Consider the following 22,941-nt stretch of genomic DNA (forward strand, 5'->3'; position numbering starts at 1 on the left):
ACAGAACTATGAATTCAGGAAGTACACAAAAAAGTAAAAATGAAGCCAACTTATCAAATTCTATGCTTTAAATGTATAGCTTTTTGTGTTGATCACACCTCATTTGAGTGGTTTAAAAAAACAAAAGAATCATGCCAAAGAAAATCATTGTTCTGGCTTAATTCTGAGTTAAGAATATTAACAATAATCTGCCCACAAGGCATGTGGTCTGCTATAAACAATAGATGATTTTATATATACATTTAAAAACCAAATACATAATATATTTCTGATTCAGAAGTAATCTTAAACATTTTTAAGTAGCAGAAACATACATAACAGTTACAAGTGGAAATAATACGGGCAAAGTGCCCTGTGTTTTTATCCCAGAGACACAGCACAGCAGTCTCAGGTTCTTAAGAAAACATCAAAAAATGTTGTTTTTTATATTAACAGTATGTTTTTGGGAGTGGGGAAAGGATAACTGCTTTCCCTTTGGTTTAAAATACTCAACAGTTTAAGGGTGTCTGGATGGCTCAGTAGGTTAAGCATCTGACTCCTGATTTTGGCTCAGGTTATGGTCTCATGATTCATCAGATCAAGCCCCACGTAGGAGTCCACACTGACAGCTGGGAGCCTGCTTGGGATTTTCTCTCTCCTCTCTCTCTCTCTCTCTCTCAATAAATAATCAAAGTAAAACATTAACAAATAAAATACTCAACAGCTTGAAGTCAGGAAACTGAGAAGGTAGCCGCCTTCCAAGAGAATCCCAAGAGAAGGGAGAGCCAACATGGAAACACATCTGTTTTCCATTTCACCCCTGCCATGACGGTGGCAGCTCAGGCTTCCACTTCAATTTCAGAACGGTAAACATTTGGTAGTATGAATGACCTTTTATTTTTATTAACTGGAATGAATAGTGATTGCTGTAATGCTTTTCCAATTTCAAACATAAGAACCTCTGTACCCCAACCCACGAAGCCTCAGGCCTTGTTGAGGGTCTGAGGATAACACCTGTAACCCACAAGCTTGTGTGTTCTGTAAGCAGGAAGCATGGGAGGTGTGGAGCAGCCTTCCATTCAGCTGTCAGTATACTATGGAGTTGATCATGGTTCCCTTCCCACCGTTAATTATAATCACAGCATGGGGCACCTGGGTGGCTCAATCAGTTGAGCACCCAACTCTTGATTTCGGCTCATGTCGTGATCTCATGAACAGTGAGATCAAGCCTTACATTGGGCTCTGTGCTGACAGCAGGGAGCCCGCTTACGACTCTCTCTTTCCCTCTCTCTCTACTCCTCCCTTACACCTGCATGCTCACTCTCAAAAATAAATAAAAATAAAAAATTATAATCACAGTTGTACCTCTTTTCCTGGTATTATAATCTCATTGAGGCTTTTCATTAATACTTTATTCTTCTGAACACATTTGGGGTACAGCATATTGTCCTCCAGTTGGGGGGGGGCGGGTAGAAAATTGCAGGCCAGAAGCCAGAAGAGAACACATACTCTCCCGTTTTTCAGGTACTCAGGCTTGTCCATGAAATTGCAGGTGAACCCAACCCTCTGTGTCTTCAGGCAGACTTCTCCCAATGAAACTATCTGACACCATAGGCCTCCTGTGGCTATTCCATTGTCTCCATCTTCCCAGTCCTGGTTGCAGTTCTGGACCAGGAGGTAATCACAGCATCTGGGCCCAACATTGTCACAACAATGGTATGGATTCCCTTCAGGAGGCAGGCACCCCCGACCCTTAGGGGGAGCAACCACTTCAGGGGTGTGCATTCCATCAGAAGATACCTTTTTTCCAGAACTTTCCAGGGACATTTCCCTCTTGTCTGTCTTTGGTCTTCTTTCTGACTGTGAGATTCCTGGCCTCCTTTGTGGTGATAGGAACGTTCTTATTTTGATCAGGGTAAGCATATTCACAGAGTTGCTTACGTGCATCTAATTTCCGGCCTTTGGTGCTCAGCTTTCGCTGTTGGCACCAGGCCCACAGGATGTCTCCACGAAGCAGGCTGGCTGGTGGAACTTCAGAAAGTACTGAAGGAATCAGTACCTTCTTCCAAAGTCTTACTCCTCCATTGCCTTGTGCTGTATTTTCTGAACAGGAAGCTTTATCTTCCACAGATCTTTTTTGTTTGGTCCTATTCACTGAGATTCTTTGTAACTTTAGTTTACTAGAAGCCTGCTATTTTTCTTTGGCTTCTCCTGACACAGGTTGGGATTTGCAAGTCAGATATTCTTCCCCTGACTTCTTCATGGAGTTTTTTATGCCCTTTGCTCTCTCCATATCCAAAGAGAAGTCAAGGGTGACAAAAAAAAAAAAAATTCTTACTTCTGAAATGTGAGCAACACATTTCTTATCCCTGTCCAACTGAATGATGACTAGAAGACAATGTAAAGCTCCCTCCATCTCTCAGTTTAGTGGAGTGAGAAACTTATCTCTGTTCTGTACTCTAAAGAAGATATACAGAATAGAATCATCAAATTAAGCACCCACAGTGGTCAGCAAGAAAATAAATAGAATGGGTATACATCTGTGGGATATTCTAGGAACTCTGTTCAAATGGAGAATGTATGTTCCTTCGGAATGCATTCAAACTAAACAACAATGACAACAAAAAGAACTCCTACAGTCAAGAAGTGAGAGATAAACATGTACCAAAACAAAGAAGCAAAAAAGGACAGTTATTAACTAAGTCTCACGTGAATCTTACAGAATAATGTAGGAAGAGACACAACTGACTGAATAGTCAAAAAAGGTGTCAGAGAGGACATGGATCTTTGTTCAGCTTTGACAGATTAGTATTTAGAAGGTTCTAGAGGAACAGGGGATATTTTGATGTGAAAACCATGACTGATAATGTGCACTAACTCAGAGATTGGAATATTCAGGGTTTTTTTCAGACGAGTTTGAGTAGATTGGACAAGAAGGCCCAGAAAAAGCAGCTTGCAATGAGTTAAAAATATCGATTATGTTGAGATTTTATTGAAACTATCAATATAAACTTTAAATTATTAGGAAATGTTGAGGAGGTAGGAGCTGGAAGTAATGTAGTTTTATAAAAGTGACAGCTTGGATATAAAAATGTATTATTTGTCCAGACATTCTCTTTATATTAAATTAAATATTGAATTAACCATATTTAAAAAAATCAAAGCCAGTTAGAGAGATTTAGTGTTCTATTATTCTGTACATGGCTATTATAGGCACAAGAGGGCTTGAGCTACAGTAGAAAATTATTTAGCATGGCTTGAAGAAAGTTCTGCCTCAAAGAAAGGAGCTGGAGTAGAAATAGTTGGAGCTGATTTTAGATCTCCAAATATATGACTTTTGTCCTTTAACATGAAAATATATATTATATATGCATAGGCTATATTTCTTCCATGTATAATGGGGATTTCCAACTTCTAAAATTAAAAGTTAGAAATGGGCCATAGATGTGCATTTAAAAAGGTAGAATTATGTACAGTAATACTGACATATAAAATTTGTGCCACTAAAATGATCTCTTGTTAAAGGCTTTGTGATAGAGATTATAAAGATGCACTTAGAAATCTTTGTTAAAGAAAAAACTAAAAATTCACAAATAACTTTCTTGGTCATATTTCAAATCTTAGTTTGTCAAAAGAACTTATTCAGCAAATTGGCCTCCAACCCTGAAAGAGCTGCCAAACTCACCATATATAATCTATATGAAAGAAAATTATATTTTTAAAAATTACATTCCTCCTTTTCTATTCCAGGCTCAGAAGTGAAAGTATAAATAGTCTCACATATACTGATTTATTAAGATCCAGATGTGGTTTTCTTTCCAACCTGGTCGACGCTGTCCACGATTAAATGAAAAACAAATAAATTATATTAATTAGGAATGAAAACTAATTGAAGGGATACACAAGAATCTAAAAATGTAATATCAAGAGCAAATACTCGCAGAGGTTCAATTAAATTGAAGACTTAAAAGCCAAGCAATGAATCTATTCTGAGTGTTGGCTGCTCTGCTCGATCTCTACCGTTACCACCTGGTCCACGCATCAGTTTAGCATCCTCACCTGGACTATGCAGATAGCTCCCTAATGGTCTGAAGGCTGCCTTCCTTGTTCTTCTATGATCCATCTCCTACACAGCTGCCTCTCGGTGCTCCTGCCACAGGAACTTCTTTCCGTTACTGAAACATGTGAATCTCCTTTGGGTGAAGGGCCTGCTGTTCCTCTGCTGGGGGGCTCTGCTACCTGCTCATAGCCTCGGTTGCTTTTTGTCATCTGGTCTCTGCTCATAGATCACCACCTCTGCAAGCCATATTTGCATACTTAAATTGCTCCTAACCCAACTCACACTCACATTGTTCATAATCTTCATAAGACTTAATTTTTTTTTTCGTAGACTCATTTTTATTCAGGGGAAAAAAAAAAAAACCAAACAAAAAAGTTTTCCAACCACACACAGGAGGGGTGAGGGGAGGGGGAGGTGTGTGTGCATCCAGCCCCAGCCCCAGCCCCTAGCCCGCGCGGTTTTGGCAGCAATAACGGATGTGGGGTAATGCCCCCTGCCAAATAAAAATGATGTATGTTCTGCATGGGAAGGAGACGGGTGGAAAATCAGTGGGGAGTAGTTGGGGAAAGGGACAGAGAGGTCAGCACTGGGAACATGGCAGGTGGGAGGCCATTTCATAACATTTCTTGTTGATCACACCACAGGGGACACCTTCTTTGCCCATCAGCACGACTGGCGTCTTGGCAGTCGTGGTGATAGTGGCTCTGAAAGTGAGAGCTCCACCAGCCCTTCCGGTAGGAAGATCCGCGGTAAATTCCCCGTTCTGCAGCAGCGAGTCCTGGATAACAATATTTTTGGCCCCCAAGTGTCAGCTCATTCACGAAGAAAACTTGACCTGTCTTTTCCAACTAGGACACCAACCTCAGCTGGCATGATGCTGATCACGGTTTTCCCTGGGACTGAGGGCAGATAGAAGGCGAGTCCTTATAGCACACAATGGCCGCATCCTGGCAGGTGCCGACTGCCCCGAGGTTGTGGGGGGAAGATGTTCCACCCAGTGGGGGCGCTGCTGCTGGGGCCGCGGGCTACAGGCAGCGGAGGCGGACCGCTTGGGGCACGCATCTCGGCTCTGCCAGCAGATGTAATTTTTTATGTCTATTTTCCCTTGAGTGAATTATAAGCTCCATGAGGGCAGGGTTTTCTCTGTATTATTTACTACTATGGTTCCAGGGTCTACAAAGGTACTGGCATGTAATAGACTCTCAACACTTTCCAAATAAAGGAACAAGCTTTTTCAGGACCATCTTAGAAAAGTGAGTATTTTTGTAAGATTTAAATAGTTCACTGATTCTGAATACTGTTAATCAAATTTTTAAATTTGGAAGATACAAAGCACAACTGGGGCTGTCTTTCATCACTTCTTTTGACCTTAGAGTGTGCAGAAGCATAAAAAAATATTAATAATGGTGATTATCATTAACACATTAAATGACTTAAACATAATTGCAGTGTTATGAATAGGTTTAAATAAGAATTAAATCATTTTTTCATGTTTTAAATATCTCTGTTAATAAAATCCTGGTAACTATGAAAAAAGTAAAATGCTCTCTTTCATTCTTTTTTTCTAATTTATGTTTGTATAATTAAATGTTACTTTCCTATTTGCATGCTAAGTTTTATTTGGGTGTAAAATATAGTGACCCTGCTTCATTTGATTACATATTTCCTACTTAACCTATTTTAGAAAATCCATTCTAAATGACTTAAGAATATCTAATACAATGAATGTAATTAATATTTATTTGGTAAGTCAAAGAAATCTTTTTCAGGCACTTCTGAGAGAAAATCTCTACTCTTTTTTTTTTTTTTTATTAATGGTCTGTATTGGACAATTTGTTAAAAAACAGAAAGTGAATAGATACTTTTAGGAAGGTCAACAAGAACAGAAGACATGTATTAAGGCTACAGGGGATATAAAATATGTTTCTTTGAGTGAGACCTGGCAGTTTTAAATATTTGTATCCCCAAAACCCCAAACATTTATAGTCAAATGGATTATCTATGTGATGCTTGTAACTCTCTTCATTTTTCAAGTAGTTCACAATTTTAAACACTGTGATGAAATATTTCAAACACTAGCATTTTTAGAGCATAAAATGTAGAAATACAAATTATTTGTTGTGTCAGTGACTTTTCAATTTTCAAGACTGCAAATTCTCTCAAAGTTGGGGATGCTGGAACCTTGAGGATACTGTCACTACTCAATATCAGCATATATTCCATGTGTGTTCAATAGAACTCCCTCTGCTTGTTTTTAATAAAACCTTTAGACAATCTCTCAAATGTCTACTTTGCATTTCATATGCTTCCTCAACATTAGCTCATTAATCTAGACTTTCTGACAAGTTATAGACAAGTGACTCTATTATTCCCAGTACAAAAATCCACAGTAAAAAATTAGCATTAAGTTGCTTGCTATTGAAAGTTATAGAAACTATGATGATGTTAAATAATATTATGGATAATAAAGTTAGGGATGTAGACCAGATGCCATTTTTCCCTTTCCCCATCCTATACTAATATGATCAAAATGATCAAGATTTTACTTTCATAGGAACATTTCCTTTTACATGTAGAAAAGAAATGGAAAACTTTGAAAAGATAACTGAGCAAGTAGTTAAACAGGCATCCTTCTCTTCCTCTTTCCCATTCTCTCCCTCAAATCCTTTTTGCTTGTTTTTTTTTCATCAGCTTATTGACACTTATCTTTTTGAGAATCAGTATAATAGGATTAATTTGATTAAGAGTTGATATTGACTATTCACTAAATATATGACCTCAAACAACTTAGTCATTTTTATTATTTTTAAGTAATCTCTACACCCAGAGTGGGGCTAGAAACTACAACCCCGAGATCACATGCTCCACTGACTGAGCTAGTCAGACGCCCTTACTTAATCTTCTGTGCTCCAGTTTATCATCTATAAAATGAGGACAACACTAGTTATCTCTTAATTAAATTCTAGTATAAATCAAATGGATTAACACATTCAAGTTTTCATAATCATGCCCAGCACATAGTGAGTGTTCAATAATTGCTAATAATTGAAGCTAGAAATAGTGGTATTGGTAGTAATAGTAGTAATAATAAGCAGTAATAATAAGTACTAGTAGTAGAAGTGGTGGATGCCTACTATGTTTAAGAATTGTGCTAGTTACTCTACGTATAGTGGCAAATCAAGCAAACAAGACAATTCTTGTGTCAGTCTAGATATTTTCTGGTAACCTGTCTTCAGTTTCCTTAATTCTCTCTTCAGCTGTGTCCCTTTGATTATCATATCCACTTAACTTGTTCTTAGCTTTCTATCTTGGATTTTCCAGTTACATGCTTTTAACTTTTTCCTCATAGATTGTCATTCTCTGCCAAAATTCTCCTTCTCATTGTCTGTTTTATTGAACATTTTAGTCACACTTGTTTTAATATTCCCACTTAATAACTCCAAACTGCTGGGATAATTGTCATTAAGTACTGGAAAATTTTAATAAAATTTTATAAAGATTATTAGAAGTTCTATATCATGTTATCTTTCTCTAGAAGGGAAAAACTTCCAGTTTTTGAACTCCTCTAGGCCTGGCTTGTTTTATGAGGCCTTTCTATCTTAGCAGGTGTGATGCCCAATTTCTGTCTCTGCAGTCTAGTGGAACCACTAGAAAAGATTCATCTTTTCAGTACCCTCTCCACATTTGGAACGAACAGATGCATCTAGAGGGAAAAAGGAGTTAAGTGCCATGCTCCTCTCTCTGTGTTTCCCTCCTACCTACCCTCTCAGATTTTGATTGTATGGCGAACCCTCAGACTCCTTAGAATAGTTAAGTTGTTAGTATTGGTCTGATACAATCTCACTCAACACATTCAGAAACATAAGTGATTTCTAAAAAAGTTGGTAAACTTCATATATTTTTAAATTTTATTTTTTTTAATTTACATCCAAATTAGTTAGCATATAGTGCAACAATGATTTCAGGAGTATATTCCTTAATGCCCCTTACCTATTTGGCTCTTCCCCCCCTCCCATACCCCCTCCAGTAACCCTCTGTTCTCCATATTTATGAGTCTCTTATGCTTTGTCCCCCTCCCTGTTTTTATATTATTTTTGTTTCCCTTCCCTTATGTTTGAACATCTGTTTTGTCTCTTAAACTCCTAGTATTAGTGAATTCATATGATATTTGTCTTTCTCTAATTTCACTGAGCATAATACCCTCTAGTTCCATCCACGTAGTTGCAAATGGCAAGATTTCTGAGTAATACTCCACTGTATATATATATATATATACCCACACCTTCTTTACCCATTCATCCATCGATGGACATTTGGGCTCTTTCCATACTTTGGTTATTGCTGATAGTGCTTCTATAAACATTGGGGTGCATGTGTCCTTTTGAAACAGCACACCTGTATCCTTTGGATAAATACCTGGTAATTCAATTGCTGGGTCATAGGGTAATTCTATTTTTAGTTTTTTTTGAGGACCCTACATACTGTTTTCCAGAGTGGCTGCACCAGTTTACATTTCCAGGGAAACTTCATATTTTTAAGAATGAGAAAATTAAAATAGTAAAATTATTTCCACTAAAAGTGTCTGAGAATTCCTTATGTAAGAGTGAAACTTAGATTTACACAAAAACTGCCTTTATTATCAAAGATGGAGTGTATGAATTCAAATGAGTAAAGTATTTGAGACAGCTTATGACCAAGCCTATAATTATCCTCTTGGGGGAAATCAACTTTTTCAGTCTTAATTTCTCTATGAATTACGATTATTTGATAAATGAGAAAAACACTGTGCTCCCCAGAAGGAGGGTGCAATATAAAACAAAGCATCTATCTAAAGGATTGCTATATTGGGCAATATGAAAACTTATGGTGATACAAATGTAAAATGATTCTATATTATTGGTCTGTGCCAGCAATTGTGATATGTAAAATCTCTGTGCCCTCAGTATGCAATCACGTTTTTCAGATCTAATGACTTTCTGTGCAATTTTAATTATTTAGGAGTCCTAATTAACTCAGTTATCCCTCCATTTCATATCTGTTTTAATTATATTTCTTTTCTTCTTTCATGGTTTGGAAAGGTAGTGGTCTTGTTCACTCCTTTCATCCTTCTTTTGGTTCTAGGTTCTCAGATACTGGTGCCATAAAGCAGAATTTTTGGCAAAGTGTCATTGTCAATATCCTTTGTGTAGCAGGCATTCAAAAGCTACTTCTGTCAGTGGGTACATGCACTGCTAAAACCCACTACATGATTCTCTGACTGGAGACATCTAGCTCAGTATGAACCTCTTCGCCAGCCTCTTACTTTGACTCTCATCATTTGATGCATATTCCATGCTTCTTACTCTGTCAGCTCACATCAAATGGATCATGTGGGTTGAGGCAACAGCAAGGCGTATCGATTACAGCTATATTCTGCAATTGCACTTCACCCATACAAAATTTCACCCTTGTCACCTCCTGTTGGGAGAGGAGTATGTGTGCAGGTTGTTCACTGACATCCCTTCTTTACATCTGGCCATCTCTGTCTAAATCTTTTTGCTGCTAAATAAGCACAGGAAACAGGTTAGCACGTCTGCATTAGTGAATGTTCAAATCAACGACACCAGTTTCCCCTTTTTGCAAATACTTCCAATTCCTATCGGTGGCTCTTGGAAGCCTTCTCACTTTGGCTTTAGGGTAAGGCATCTCCCATGGGGATCAGGAAGGAAAACACACAGCTCTCCATTGGCACAAGTCCCACAGTTCTCCTTTTTTTTTCCTTCTCCCCTGTCATTTGCTTATTCAGGTGGCCAAAAAGGGTGTGGAAAAATTAAGTTGATATCTAAGTATACCAAAGCCTGTTCAATCATTTTTTAGTAAGTTCTTATAAAGTTATGATCCAAATTCTTTGCAGCTTTCTTTAAAATACAGGTTGCAGGGCACCTGGGTGACTCAGTGGTTAAGTGTCCGACTCTTGATTTCGGCTCAGATCATGATCTCATGGTCATGAGATTGAGCCCTGCATCAGGCATAGAGCCTGCTTAAAATTCTCTCTCTTCCCTCCCTCTGTACCTTCCCTGCTCACTCACATGTGCTCTCTCCTTCTCTAAAACAAACAAATAAAATAAAATAACATAAAATAAAATAAAATAAAATAAAATAAAATAAAATAAAATAAAATACAGGTTGTATTTACATACTCCTCAGCTTCTCAATTTTGTGTCTCATACATATTGGGCTGCCATCTTAGGCGTGGCATCAGCGAGAATGGGGGTGTGTAGATTATATAGAAATTTATAGGCTAGTCTATGTACTTTGCCATTTAGAGTGAGACAGGAAGCCACCTGAGGTTGTGAGTAAAGACGCATCATCTGGGCTGATGGCTCGGAGCCTGGAGCCTGTTTCCGATTCTGTGTCTCCCTCTCTCTCTCTGCCCCTCCCCCATTCATGCTCTGTCTCTCTCTCTCTCCCAAAAATAAATAAAAAACGTTGGAAAAAAAAAATTAAAAAAAAAAAAAGACGCATCATGATTTGACTTCCTTTTAAAGGTTTTCCTTTTTAAATGGCTGCCATATTAGGAATAGACTACAGAGAAGCAAGAACAGAGCCAGAAGGGGCAGTAGGAGCTAATACAATAATCTTTACTCATCACTCTCATTTTGTCAAGGAGGAAAATGTGAGAAGCTCTGTAATAGGTCATGTCTCAGGTTCAGTTGGCCAAGATTGAGTTATTTGCTGACTCTCAAGCTGCAAGCACATCCAGGAAAGGAAGTATCATTTTCAGTGAGTATTATAGGGGATAGGCTCCTCTGGCCAGAAAAATGGGAGGAATGGCTGTTGATTGGGTAATCGATAATGTTTTTCATGGTGGACTAAGAGCATTAAAATGTTTTGAAGCTTTTAATGAGAATATTACATTGATAAAGTTTTATTTTAGAATAGCTTTTCTAAATACTTAGAAAATAAACCAAAGAAGAGGAAGACTAGAAGCATGGAATCTAATTAGATGCTATTTCCATAATCAAGATAAGACATGGTAGTCTATGATAGTGACCTGGGAATGATTGATGGTGAGAAGCGAGGGTAATGGAGAGGAGGCATCAATGGTGTGCTCAGACTAGATAGTGCTGCCATTCTTTGAAATCTATACTTTTTAAAAAAGGGGATTGCGTTTAGGAACAAAATTAGTTTATTTTTGGATATGCTGTGTTTAAGATGTGTTTGAAAAAATCTAAACAATTATGTACAGTAGACAGAGTCTGAATGATAGGAAATATATCAAAGCTCAAACTATATATTTTAAGATTACACACACATGATTATGTTCAAAGTATAAAGAAAACATTAATTGAGAAAAAAATGGGATTAGAGCAAGATGATCTTCTGAACATATACTTTTATTCTCTCCTGCTCTGCATACAATGAGATGAGAGTGAGAGAGAGAGAGAGAGATATAAATAGCAGATAGAAATTTAAAATAATAACATTTGAAGGAGAAATATTAACAATGGGCTTGAAATGTTTAGTCTCAGAATATAAAGAATATATACAATATAATCTTCAGAAGTAAAGTGAGAAGAAACCACAATGTCAAAACACGTGAGAGAAAATATTGCTGCAGAATTAGAATTCCAGGAGTCAATCTGAGAATTTCTCCTTGAGAGGAGAAAGTATAAAATTATTGTCTCTAAAACTAGAAAAGGGAATTGCCAATGAAAACAAGTATTATTGACAGGCTCCTGTGATCATGCATGCCAAATTTGTAGTTATAAATTTAAAGGGAGGCAAATCAGTTTCAGTCCTTATTTCTGGAAGTTAGGTGAAGTTTTGCATGTAATCACAGTTGGGATTTTGCCAAGTGAGAAACCCAGAGGAATAGTGGGTTATGTATCTTGATTATATTGAGCAAGAAATTATGGTGATGGATAAAGGAATATAAGTTGTGTACAAGAGTACATATCAGACCACAGATTGGGTATGCTGGTAAACACTTAAAAAAGTGATAAATTTAATGGATTGTACGATTCAGAGAAAGAAAAAAATTGTTGAAATGTATGCAAAGTCAGTGAGTTGAAATGTTAGAAGATTAGGGGCTCCTGGGTGGCTTAGTTGGTTAAGTGTCAGACTTTGGCTCAGGTCATGATGTCACGGTTTGCGAGTTCCAGACCCACGTCAGGCTCTGTGCTGACAGCTAGCTCAGAGCCCCGAGCCTGTCTTTGGATTCTGTGTCTCCCTCTCTCTCTGTCCCTCCCCTGCTCTCTCTCACTCTCTCTCAAAAAAAATAAAACATAAAAAATTTTTTTTAAATGTTAGAAGGTTGTAGTAAGAGAGGATATTTTATTTATTAAAAAATTTTTTAATGTTTATTCATTTTTGAGAGACCAGAGAGACAGAGCATGAATGGGGGAAGGGCAGAGAGAGAGACACACACACAACCCAAAGCAGGATCCAGGTTCTGAGCTGTCAGCACAGAGCCCAATGTGGGCTCGAACTCCCAAACCATGAGATCATGACCTGAGCTGAAGCTGGATGCTTAACCTACTGAGCCACCCAGGCACCCCAAGAGACGATACTTTAAATCAAGATTTGAGATGTCATATATTTATTGGAAGTAAAAAAAAATCTAGAAATTACTATGAGATGAAGTGGATAGACAGGCAAGAGGAAAAATTTATATCAAATAAATTTTAAATAAGGATGACAAGATCTGAAAGCCCCAGTGACATGAACCTTCAACCTACTAAATGCTGAAGACCATATAATAAGCAACAATTACAGGTAAAGAGGAGAATGACTCAGGTGTTAATACTTAAGTGAATGATTTCTATTGAGTACAAAATTTCGAAATGTTATGTAGTATAGTCAGATAACGTGAATTTCAAAATAGTTGGGATTTAAGGGAGTGTTATGAATTACATGACTGTGTGTCCCCTTCAGTTCTTCTGTTGAAGCCCTAATTCCGAGTGTGAAGGTATGTGGAGGCTGGGTCTTTAGAAGTTAATTAGGGTTAGATGAGGTCATGTGCAGGGTGCCCGCATGATGAGTTTAGTGCCCTATAAGAAGAGACATGAGAGTTCTCTCTCTCCTGTGCACAAAAAACAAAAACAAAAACAAAAACAAAAACAAAAAACGTAGTGTGAGCACGCAGTGAGATAGCATCTACCTGAAATCAAAGAAGAGAGCCCTCACCAAGAAATGGCACCTTCATTTTTGACTTCCAACCTTAAGAACTGTGAGAAATACATGTCAGTTGTTTAAGTCACCTAGTCTGTGATGTTAAGCCATAGCAGCCCAAGCTTATTAAGACGGGGAGTGATGAGAACTCATTCGGAGCCAGGAATGAGAGCAAATAGAATACTCCTCCACCTTCAGCCCCAGCCCCATGGCAAGCGTGTAGTGTGAGAGAAAGGAGTAGTCACCCTTAAGAGAGCTTCGGGGCTTTGTCACTCCAATTTACAGAGAGGTGTTGTGGGAAAGAATGTTTGGAGTGGAGGCTTACAGTGTAGAAGATCTGTTTTAGACCACATGTATTAGAGGGCATGGGAGAAGGGCTCTAGGAGTTGGGGAAGTCTGAGATTAAGAGATGTACACAGGGGACAGAAATCCAGCTGACAGCTTAGAGAGTTGGGTCAGAACTGAGGTAAAGAAGTGTGACAAGAATATCTTCATTGTCTTTTAATTAAGCATGGATAATTGATTCTAATCACAATCTCCTGCAGACTGGCTTCAGTGGTGAGTCTTCTGGGGTTACAGGTGGCTCAAGCGCTGGTCATCTTGGAGGACATGCAGTTCTGTCAGCATCCCTCACACGCCACCGAGTGTGACGGCAGAGTTGGGAAGTGGGTGGTTGCACCACAGCACGAGACCTCACTGGTGTCACATCACCCCTAGAACATCTGGAACTTTGGAGGCTGTCTCTAAATATATATTCGGGCTGATACTTTCACACTAGCATTCTGTATGTTTAGTGCTAATGACTGTCTTAAATATGTGTCCGGCTTTGGGGTTTTTTCCTAACGTGCCTATTAGTAAAGTGGTATTTGCTTTTGATAAAATTTTATATAAACCTAATTTTTCTCACAGCAGTTGTTTGAAACTCCTTTCAAATTTAAAATTATATATATATATATATTTTTTTTGGGGGGGTGCTATGTATAAATACTTCATGAGGACATTTGTATAAACATTTTGGTGACAAATACATGAACACAAATAGATGTACTAAAGATGTTATTTCATAAAAATCATGTGAAATATATGTAATAAATAAAATAATATGAATTTGTGACATGTAATAATAAGAAAAGCTAACATTTCTTGAGCTCAAGGTATAAGCTAGGTGCAATCCTCAGACTCTTACCTGTGTTATCTGATGTCCATAATGACACTATAAAGTAAGTACCTTTATCAACTGCATTTTTACATGAGGACATGGAGGCACAAAGAGGTTAGAGAATTTACACAAGAACACTCACACATTATGGGGAGAAGTCAAGATTTAAACCTTGACCCCAGACCGAACGCTGAAACATACACATATATGCACACTTATATTCCCGTATACTTGTATCATATATACGTGCATATATATTTATATATCACATATATAAATAAATTATATATTTACATATCATATATAAAAATAAATTATATATTTATCTGCTGCATATATAAATTAAGTAGGTCCCATGCCATTTGAAAGAACTGAAGCACCAGGACAGTTCAGGAAAGAGGTGATTACTGCCGAAAGAAAGGATGAGAAACAGGAGGAATTAACAAGCTAGAGTTGAGGTGAACTATGAATATAGAGTATGAAGATTTCAAGTAGACGTGCCGACACGCACACGCACAGAAAGTGCATATTTACAGAATGGCAAGTAGCTTCACTTTATTGAAGAGCTTGTGTGTATGCAAAAGAGGTTAACAGTCAACAGGAATGGAATGATAAATTGGGACAGCATTACTGAAGATTTGCATTATTTGCTCTTTTCCTGGCCTAACGTATAGTGGAGAAATGGAGATATCTGACCAGAGAAGTTTTGTTTTGATAATGGCCGTATTTTGGAAAGACTAATCTGGAAGAGGTTAATGATATCAATCAGCACAAGAATTGCTCAGTTCTAAAATTACCACAGGCATTTCTATAATAAATAATGAAAAAAAGGAGGAAGGATCTTTTCATACTTTGCTATAACTTAACCAGTAACTTCTGTAGCTTTAATTTTACAGCTATATGACCTTAGTTGGAAATTATTAACCTAACATTTCAAACCCTTAAAACTTCTGGCAAGAAGTTAAAGACAAAAATTAAACCTGAACTAACATTAAATTTTAATGTACTAAATAAATAAAATATTCTTAGAATGAATTCCTCAGTTCAATTTTTCCCATAATTTTCATTCTCTCTCTTTCTCTGTACTTCCATGAGGCTTATAATATGTGATAAATGTCACTTTTCTTGTATTCTAAAAGGAAAGAGGCAGAGATTAGAAAAATAACATGAAACTCAATATACCTGTTTCTTTCATCATTTGTTTAAATAACTGTTTAACAGACCCAACATAGTAAGACTAACAGCCACGTTCTGCAAGGTGTTCTGCAAGGACACCTAAAGATCTTTCCAACCAAAATTGGTCATCGATGGTTAGTTACCCCTATATCCACCCACCATCTTTGAAAGTTTTAACTAAAACTTTTACGTTTTCTCATTTGAATGATTTAACACATAAGAAATGAGATATTTCTACATTATTGACAAATCCCAAATAGAACAATAACTTTGTGATGCAAAGATTCATGACATTAATACTTTTATATAATTTGTTCTATTATATTTTAGGTAACTCAACATCTTCTGAGAATATACTGACCTCAGAAAATGTATAATAATTTTCAAAATCTTTCATAGTTAAGAATTAATAACGGCTTGAAAAGTACTTGCAAGTAAAGTCACTTTTCTTGAAGGAAGATAAAAACCCACCACAGGTCAGCAGAACTGAATATTTCTTTTTCTCTCATTAGTGAGAAAGCTTTTATCTTTGGTCCATTTATTATCCACAAACTTCTTCAGATTGCTCCTGCAGTTCAAGCTATTTTTATAATGGAAATTACTCCCAGGAAGCTTTACCTTTATTTATTATTATTTTTTTAGGAAGCTGTACCTTTAAAATAATCTTGACAAACCAAAATAATTTGCTTTGTAATACTCTATTATTAGATAAGCACAGAGCATAACAGAAAAACTTGAAGAATTTGTAGAAAAACAAATAAAAGTGGCAGATCTTGGCCAGACAACTGAACCATATACACTCTCTCATTCACTTCTCTATTTGGGATGAAAGCAACATGACATTCATTGTGCCTAACGTTGCTGTGGTTAAACATGCAATTTGAAAGTAAGAACACATTATAAATAGGGCTAAACAAAACCCCCCTCCTTCATGTAGGAGGGGTAATTAGGCATATGCCGCAGACAACTCTGAAAGCCCCAAAGAGGGATTTTCTTCCCAGTAATCTAAAATTGTCAAATATATTTTTAAATGAAATGTTTTCCTGCGTTCTTTGTTTTAAAATTCAGGAAGTTGTTTGCATATATCAAGCCCAAATATCTAAATGTGTTGAAAATGATCTTTGCAGTATCTAAAAACATTTGTTTTTTAAAGCAAGCAGAACATGTATTTAAAATCAATCAGTTATTTCTCTCTCTCTTTTTTTTTTTTTTTTGGTCTTTTTCTAGATATAAAAATTAAATTAGTGTCTTCCCCATTCAATAACCTTCAGCTAGAGCAGGGCATTTCTATACCAGTGTCAGGACTCTTTTTGGCACGAAGTAACTGTGTGGTTTTAATAATGAAGCCTAAGTTTTTTGCCTGTTTTTCTGAACTATTTCATAACCTCTTATGAGAGGAATTCATAAATTCTTTCCAGCCTGCCAAGATATTTGATGTTGCCAATACTCGGGAAGTGCATTAGACACTTAGTTACCCAGGGTTAAGATTTCCTGCAAAACTGGCGAGTCAACTAAGACCCAATCTCAATGGAGATTCACCAGCCATCATCCAATCTCCTTTTTCTTTCCTTCCCCACCAACCCCCACCCAAACTACATGCCTTATTCTCGAAGAGACTCTTGACTCTTGCTCCAGACTTAACTCAATGATGCTGCTGTAATAATCTTAATGCACTTGTCTTGAAATATTTTCTCCCACAGTAGATTAAGGACAATAAGTCAGAAGAATTGATGGGAAGCTAAATTTAGTCCTAAAGATCCTAGGCGGGGGAGGTGAAATGGGTGACAATGTGACCAAAGGTACCAAAAAGCAGAGACTCTACCACAGCAGGTCCTCACTCCCCTCGCCTCTCACAGGGTCACTACATGACACTCTGTTTAGTCACTTGTGTTTCTTGCAAGTGAGAAGTCATTAAGAAAAAAGCTAAATTTGGTTCCATATATTATGTTTAAAGAGCCATGGCTGTGTGTCAACTATTAGATGAGTATCTCTGAGGAGGGAAATGGGCTTTTTTCTTTCAAACTGCCTGGCTTAAACGTGTTTTAAAGGAACTGCTGTCCTGGTAAAAGCTCGTTTCCCAAAAAAAGAAATGGAAAGCAGAGTTTGGGTTGAGGACACCATGTATTCAAAACTGAGATTGGAATGATTTATCACTAACTGTGCTAAGCAACCAGTCGATGCTTCCACTTGGAAAACGGTTTTAGTATACATTGATGTCATTTGGTGGTCACAACTCTGTAAATCGTTATGTCCGGATTTTACACACAAGGAAACTGAAGATCACAGAGGTGAAGGGAATCATCCCAAGTCACAGAGCTGATAGATGTCAGAACGTGACCATAGACACATTGTCATAAAAGTACATTTGTTACAGCTTCCTTCAAAACCTGCCACTTCCCATTTTCCCAGATATTATACATATCAGTATGAATATCTGTCATATTATAGACTAGATAAAATTCAGCAATTTGATGAAAGTCACGGCTTACTACAGCAAATCATGTTATTCTTTTGAATTCTAAAATGAAATTGAAAATACTTTCCCATGGGAAAAACAATCTGCACTATCCCGAGTTTTCCAATTCTTACCGGAGAAGCCTTCATTTAAAAGTCCTAGTGCCCCAACTAAGGTAGTACAAGAGGGGCTTTCGCTGGTTTCCAGGAATATAAAAAACTGTTGCACTCCTTCCTTTTTTCAAATGGCTTCAATGTCATGGTATATCCCCACAAGGAAAGCATAGCGGAACAATACAACTAAGTGGTTAGGAGTATTCTAGAACCAGATTCTCTAGGTACACATCCAGGCTTTCATTCCCTTAGGTTTGTGTCCTTGAGCAAATTACTTCCTCGCTCAGTGCCTCCTATTTTCTTCTGCAAATGGGGATAATAATATTACTTACCTCATAGTTTGTTGTGAAGAATAATTGAATGTAAGCTCATTTACATGAGGTTAGGAGCCTTGTGTAAAATGTACTTTTCAGGCTTCAAAACAACCCTAAGATATAGGCATTTTTAATCCTTATTTTAGAGATGAGATCACTGAGGCTTAGAAAGTTAATTAACTTTCCCAATGTCAAACAGGTGTGTGTGGCAGAGCAGGAAATGAAACACAAGTCTGATTATAAAGCGTCTGTTTAACCGGTATGATACATTTTAACCCGGAACTAGCTGATGTGTAAAATATCATATTCCCGAAAGTAGTGCATTATTTAATCAGTTCAGAAAATGTGGAATTCTATGAAATGAATTTTTCTTTTCCAAAAACTTGACATTCCACTGATTTCTTTAAATATATATATATATATATATATATATATATATATTATTTTTAGTTTCTTTTTAAGGGGCATCATAGAGTTCAAGGTTAGGTGGTTTACCAAAGATAACAGGGTATGGCAATGGTTGTCCTCATCACATCATATTAGTTACTGTTTATGAACATCTATTAATATTTCAGCACTTTTCATGCACTATGTCAAGAACTGCGACAACAACATAACATAAATACCTATGTTTGCAGATGGGAACACTGAGGCTTGTGTAGGTTAAGAAATGTACTTATATTCATATACAGAGTGGCAGACTTGTGAGATAAAATCAGATTTAGCTCCCAAACATGTACCTTTTCTACTATGCAAAATTGCCTCTTATCATAAATTTCTGCCAGCAAGAAGAACAATATCCTTACTATGCTCATGACTATCTAATGGTCATGTTTTCATTCATGGAAATAACACACCTAGTGGGCCTCCATATTCTTCTTCACTTATTTTTTTAAATATTTTTTAATGTTTAATTTTTGAGAGAGAGAGAGAAAGAAAGAGCGAGAGAACACAAGTGGGGGAAGGACAAAGAGACAGGGAGACACAGAATCTGAAGCAGGCTCCAGGCTCTGAGAGGTCAGCACAGAGCCGGAAGTGGGCTTGAACTCAGGAACCATGAGATCATGACCCGGGCTGACGCTTAGCTGACTGAGCCACCCAGGCACCCCTTCTTCACTTATTTTAGACTCAATAATATTTTAGTTTAATTCCTTTATTTATTTATTATTGTTTGAATGAGGAGGACGAATTCCCATAACATTTGTCTTTGAAAGCAAAAGGGGCCTAATTTCCTGAGCTCTTGCAAACAGTGGGACTTAAAACCTAGAATTTTAAAAACCAGCATGCTCAGCTCTGGTAGAGCCCTGAGGGCATCAGGAAGGGAGTCCCCACCCTTAAAAGACAGCAAGACCAGGGCACTTGGGTGGCTCAGTCAGGTCAGCATCTGACTTCAGCTCAGGTTGTGACTTCACAGTTCGTGGGTTTGAACCTCACAGTTCATGGGTTTGAACCCCATGTGGGACTTTGTGCTGACAGCTCAGAGCCTAGAACCTGCTTCGGATTCTGTGTCTCTTTCTCTGTCTCTCTCTTTCTCTCTCTCTTTTTATTTATTGTTTAATTTACATCCAAGTTAGTTAGCATATAGGGTATCAATGATTTCAGGAGTAGATTCCTTAATGCCCCTTACCCATTGAAACCATTCCCCTCCCACAAACCCTCCAGTAACCCTCTGTTCTCTATATTTAAGAGTCTCTTCTGTTTTGTCCCCCTCCCTGTTTTTATATTATTTTTACTTCCCTTCCTTTATGTTCATCTGTTTTGTATCTTAAATTCCTCATATGAGTGAAATCGTATATTTGTCTTTCTCTGACTGACTCATTTCGCTTAGCATAATAGCCTCTAGTTCCATCCACATAATCGCAAATGGCAAGATTTCATTCTTTTTGATCGCCAAGTAATATTCCATATATCACCTCTTCTTTATCCATTCATCTGCCAGTGGACATTTAGGCTCTTTCCATACTTTGTTTATTGTCGATAGCACTTCTATAAACATTGGAGTGCATCTGCCCCTTCAAAACAGCACACCTATATCCCTTGGATAAATACCTAGTAGTGCAATTGCTAGGACATAGGGTAGTTCTATTTTTAACTGTTTTCCAGAGTGACTGCACCAATTTTCATTCCCATAGTTTAATTCCTTTATTCCCACATCATCCATCCATCCATCCATCCATCCACCTCCATTTATCTTTTACTTTGCCCATCCGTTTAACAAATGATTATTGACCAACCTTCTCTGTGTTAGCACTCTACTTAGTATTTAGGAGGTAGATATTATTTCAATGCGTGTGTGTGTGTGTGTGTGTTTCCCTGATGGACCAGTTTTTATATAATCTGGATTCTCCTGAATATATTTTGCAAGCATAATTACTTTCTCTTCTGAGTTCTTTTGTTTCAGATTTTTCCTTTTACATGTGAAACGTTACAAACGTACATTCTGGTATATGATCTATTCACTTATTCTTTAAAGAAATATTCATCATGTGCCTATCCTGTATCAGAGATTCACTAAACCCTGTATATAGAAGAAAGAAAAGCAGACAAAATACTTTTCCTTCTATTACATGTAGAAATAACAGAACATAAGCCAGCTGTGTGGTGAGACTGTGTTAGGTGGGACAATGGAGAAAATTAAGGCCAAGTGTTAACAGGACATGTGACTAATATAAATTAGATGATCAGAAAAGACTTCTCCAACAGAGTGGCATTTTAACTAGTACCTGAAAGAAATGAGTCATACTAATGTTAGGCAAAAGCCTTTAAAGCAGACAAAGTAAGAGCAAAGATCCTGAGGCAGAGACTTCCTTGTCATGTTCAGAAATATGGCCATGTTGCCTGGAACAAGAAGCAGGGAGATAAAGTGGTAGATAATGGGGTCAGAGAAAAGGTGGGAGGTATTGAGGATGAAAGGCTAATCATTCTGGACATTATAAACCATTTTAAGACTTTGATTTTCGATCCAAGTGAGTTGAGAAGATGGTCAAATAATTTAAATTAATAATTTAAGATGCTCAAATAAGAGTGACTTGGCTGGACTTCGATTTTTCAAATGTCATTCTTATGGTTGTATTGAGAATAAACTGTATAGAAACGAGGATAGATAAGAGACATGGGTGCCTTAGGGCCAAGGTAATGGTAGATAGAGACCAGTATACAGAAAGTGGAACAAAAAAGTTTTCTGCAGACATGAGATGTGGTGTGTGTGTCAAAGACAAGAGTGAGTAGTAAGTCCACATCTGGACTGTGTAGCTGAAAAGATGCAGTTGCCATTTACTAAGGTGACAAAGACAGGAGATTCTCACAGGAAAAATCAGGAAAATCACAAGCAACACCCCTACTATATGCCAGCACTTTTTATATATTACCCCATTTAGTCTTTACATAAAAACATGCAGTTCAGTTATTATCCTCTACCTTTATAACAGAGGAAACCAAGAATAAGTAAGGTTAATTGTTTTCCTAAATTCACACAATTAGGATAGCAAACCAGGACTCCAAATCATGTCTGTATCATCATAATGCCAGTGTTGCATTCATTATATGAGTCTATCTCTCCCACTACTTGGGATTATGTAAATGTTTGCCTGGTCTTTTCCTAACTTTCTGATCCAACATTACAGTTGGATTACATGCCTTAGTGTAAATCTGGTTTCATTGTCATTTCTGGGAATGTTGTGTCCAAAGTAGATACACAGTAAGAGTTTAGAACAGAAGTATACCATGCCTTGACAAAGAAAATTAATTCCTATCATCCTGCTGGAAGCAAGATGACCAGTGTTGCCTCTGTGGCCATGATACGGTATTTAATTGTGTGAGTTTATCACTTAGAACAATATTGTTAATAATGGAATGTTGAAGTTGTGAAAATAAGACTTAGAAAACACATGCATTGCACACATATACACAAACCAAGTAAGAATCATTGAATATTAATGCTAGAAAGAACACAGCAATAACTATGTTATTATAGAAATGACAAAACAGGTCTCGGAATAATTAAACTATTTTTCAAGGTCACAATACTAAAGAATTTGGTTTCAGAGTTTCTTCATTTCTTTGCAAAGAGACATTTTGTGTTGCTCTATATCCCTAGTATTTAAAAAAGTGGATGAAAGTTTAAAAAGTATAATTTGGCAGCGTAGACGGCAAATATCAGTAACACAGGTTAATATCAGAAAGAAAAAATATGATGGATTACGTGTCTCAGAAACTTTTCTGCAAGGTTTGGTTTTCTTAGGATTAGAAATTTGGTGGATTGGCTGCAAGTTTATCTAAGCGAATAGTATTTTTGTTTGGATAGCATGGCAACTTTGCTCAGGCAGTTGATCTCTGTGTCTCGGTATTCACCTGAAGTAAAATTTCCATAAAGGTTATTGTTTGAGAAATGGGTAGTTTGTTAGAATCTTTCAATTAGTAAGACATTGTTTGCTGATTCTGTGTCACTTGGAAGCTTCATTAACTCTTTCAATCCACTGGAGCCCTGTCAGGCAATAACTATTTCAGTGAATGAAGTAAACCCACTAGATTTT

The 22,941-nt window shown here is 37.2% G+C and overlaps 2 pseudogenes; both read right to left on the minus strand.

Moving 5' to 3' along the window:
- Window positions 1-1,332: 1,332 nt before the first annotated feature.
- On the minus strand, window positions 1,333-2,272 carry LOC128776239 (developmental pluripotency-associated protein 4-like; annotated as a pseudogene).
- A 2,347-nt stretch (window positions 2,273-4,619) lies between these two features.
- LOC109245154 (profilin-1-like) lies at window positions 4,620-10,263 on the minus strand (annotated as a pseudogene).
- Window positions 10,264-22,941: the final 12,678 nt, after the last annotated feature.

This window comes from Panthera pardus, unplaced genomic scaffold (genome assembly GCF_024362965.1).
Source record: "Panthera pardus isolate Hobbes unplaced genomic scaffold, ASM2436296v1 HiC_scaffold_12, whole genome shotgun sequence".
Classification (NCBI taxonomy): domain Eukaryota; kingdom Metazoa; phylum Chordata; class Mammalia; order Carnivora; family Felidae; genus Panthera; species Panthera pardus.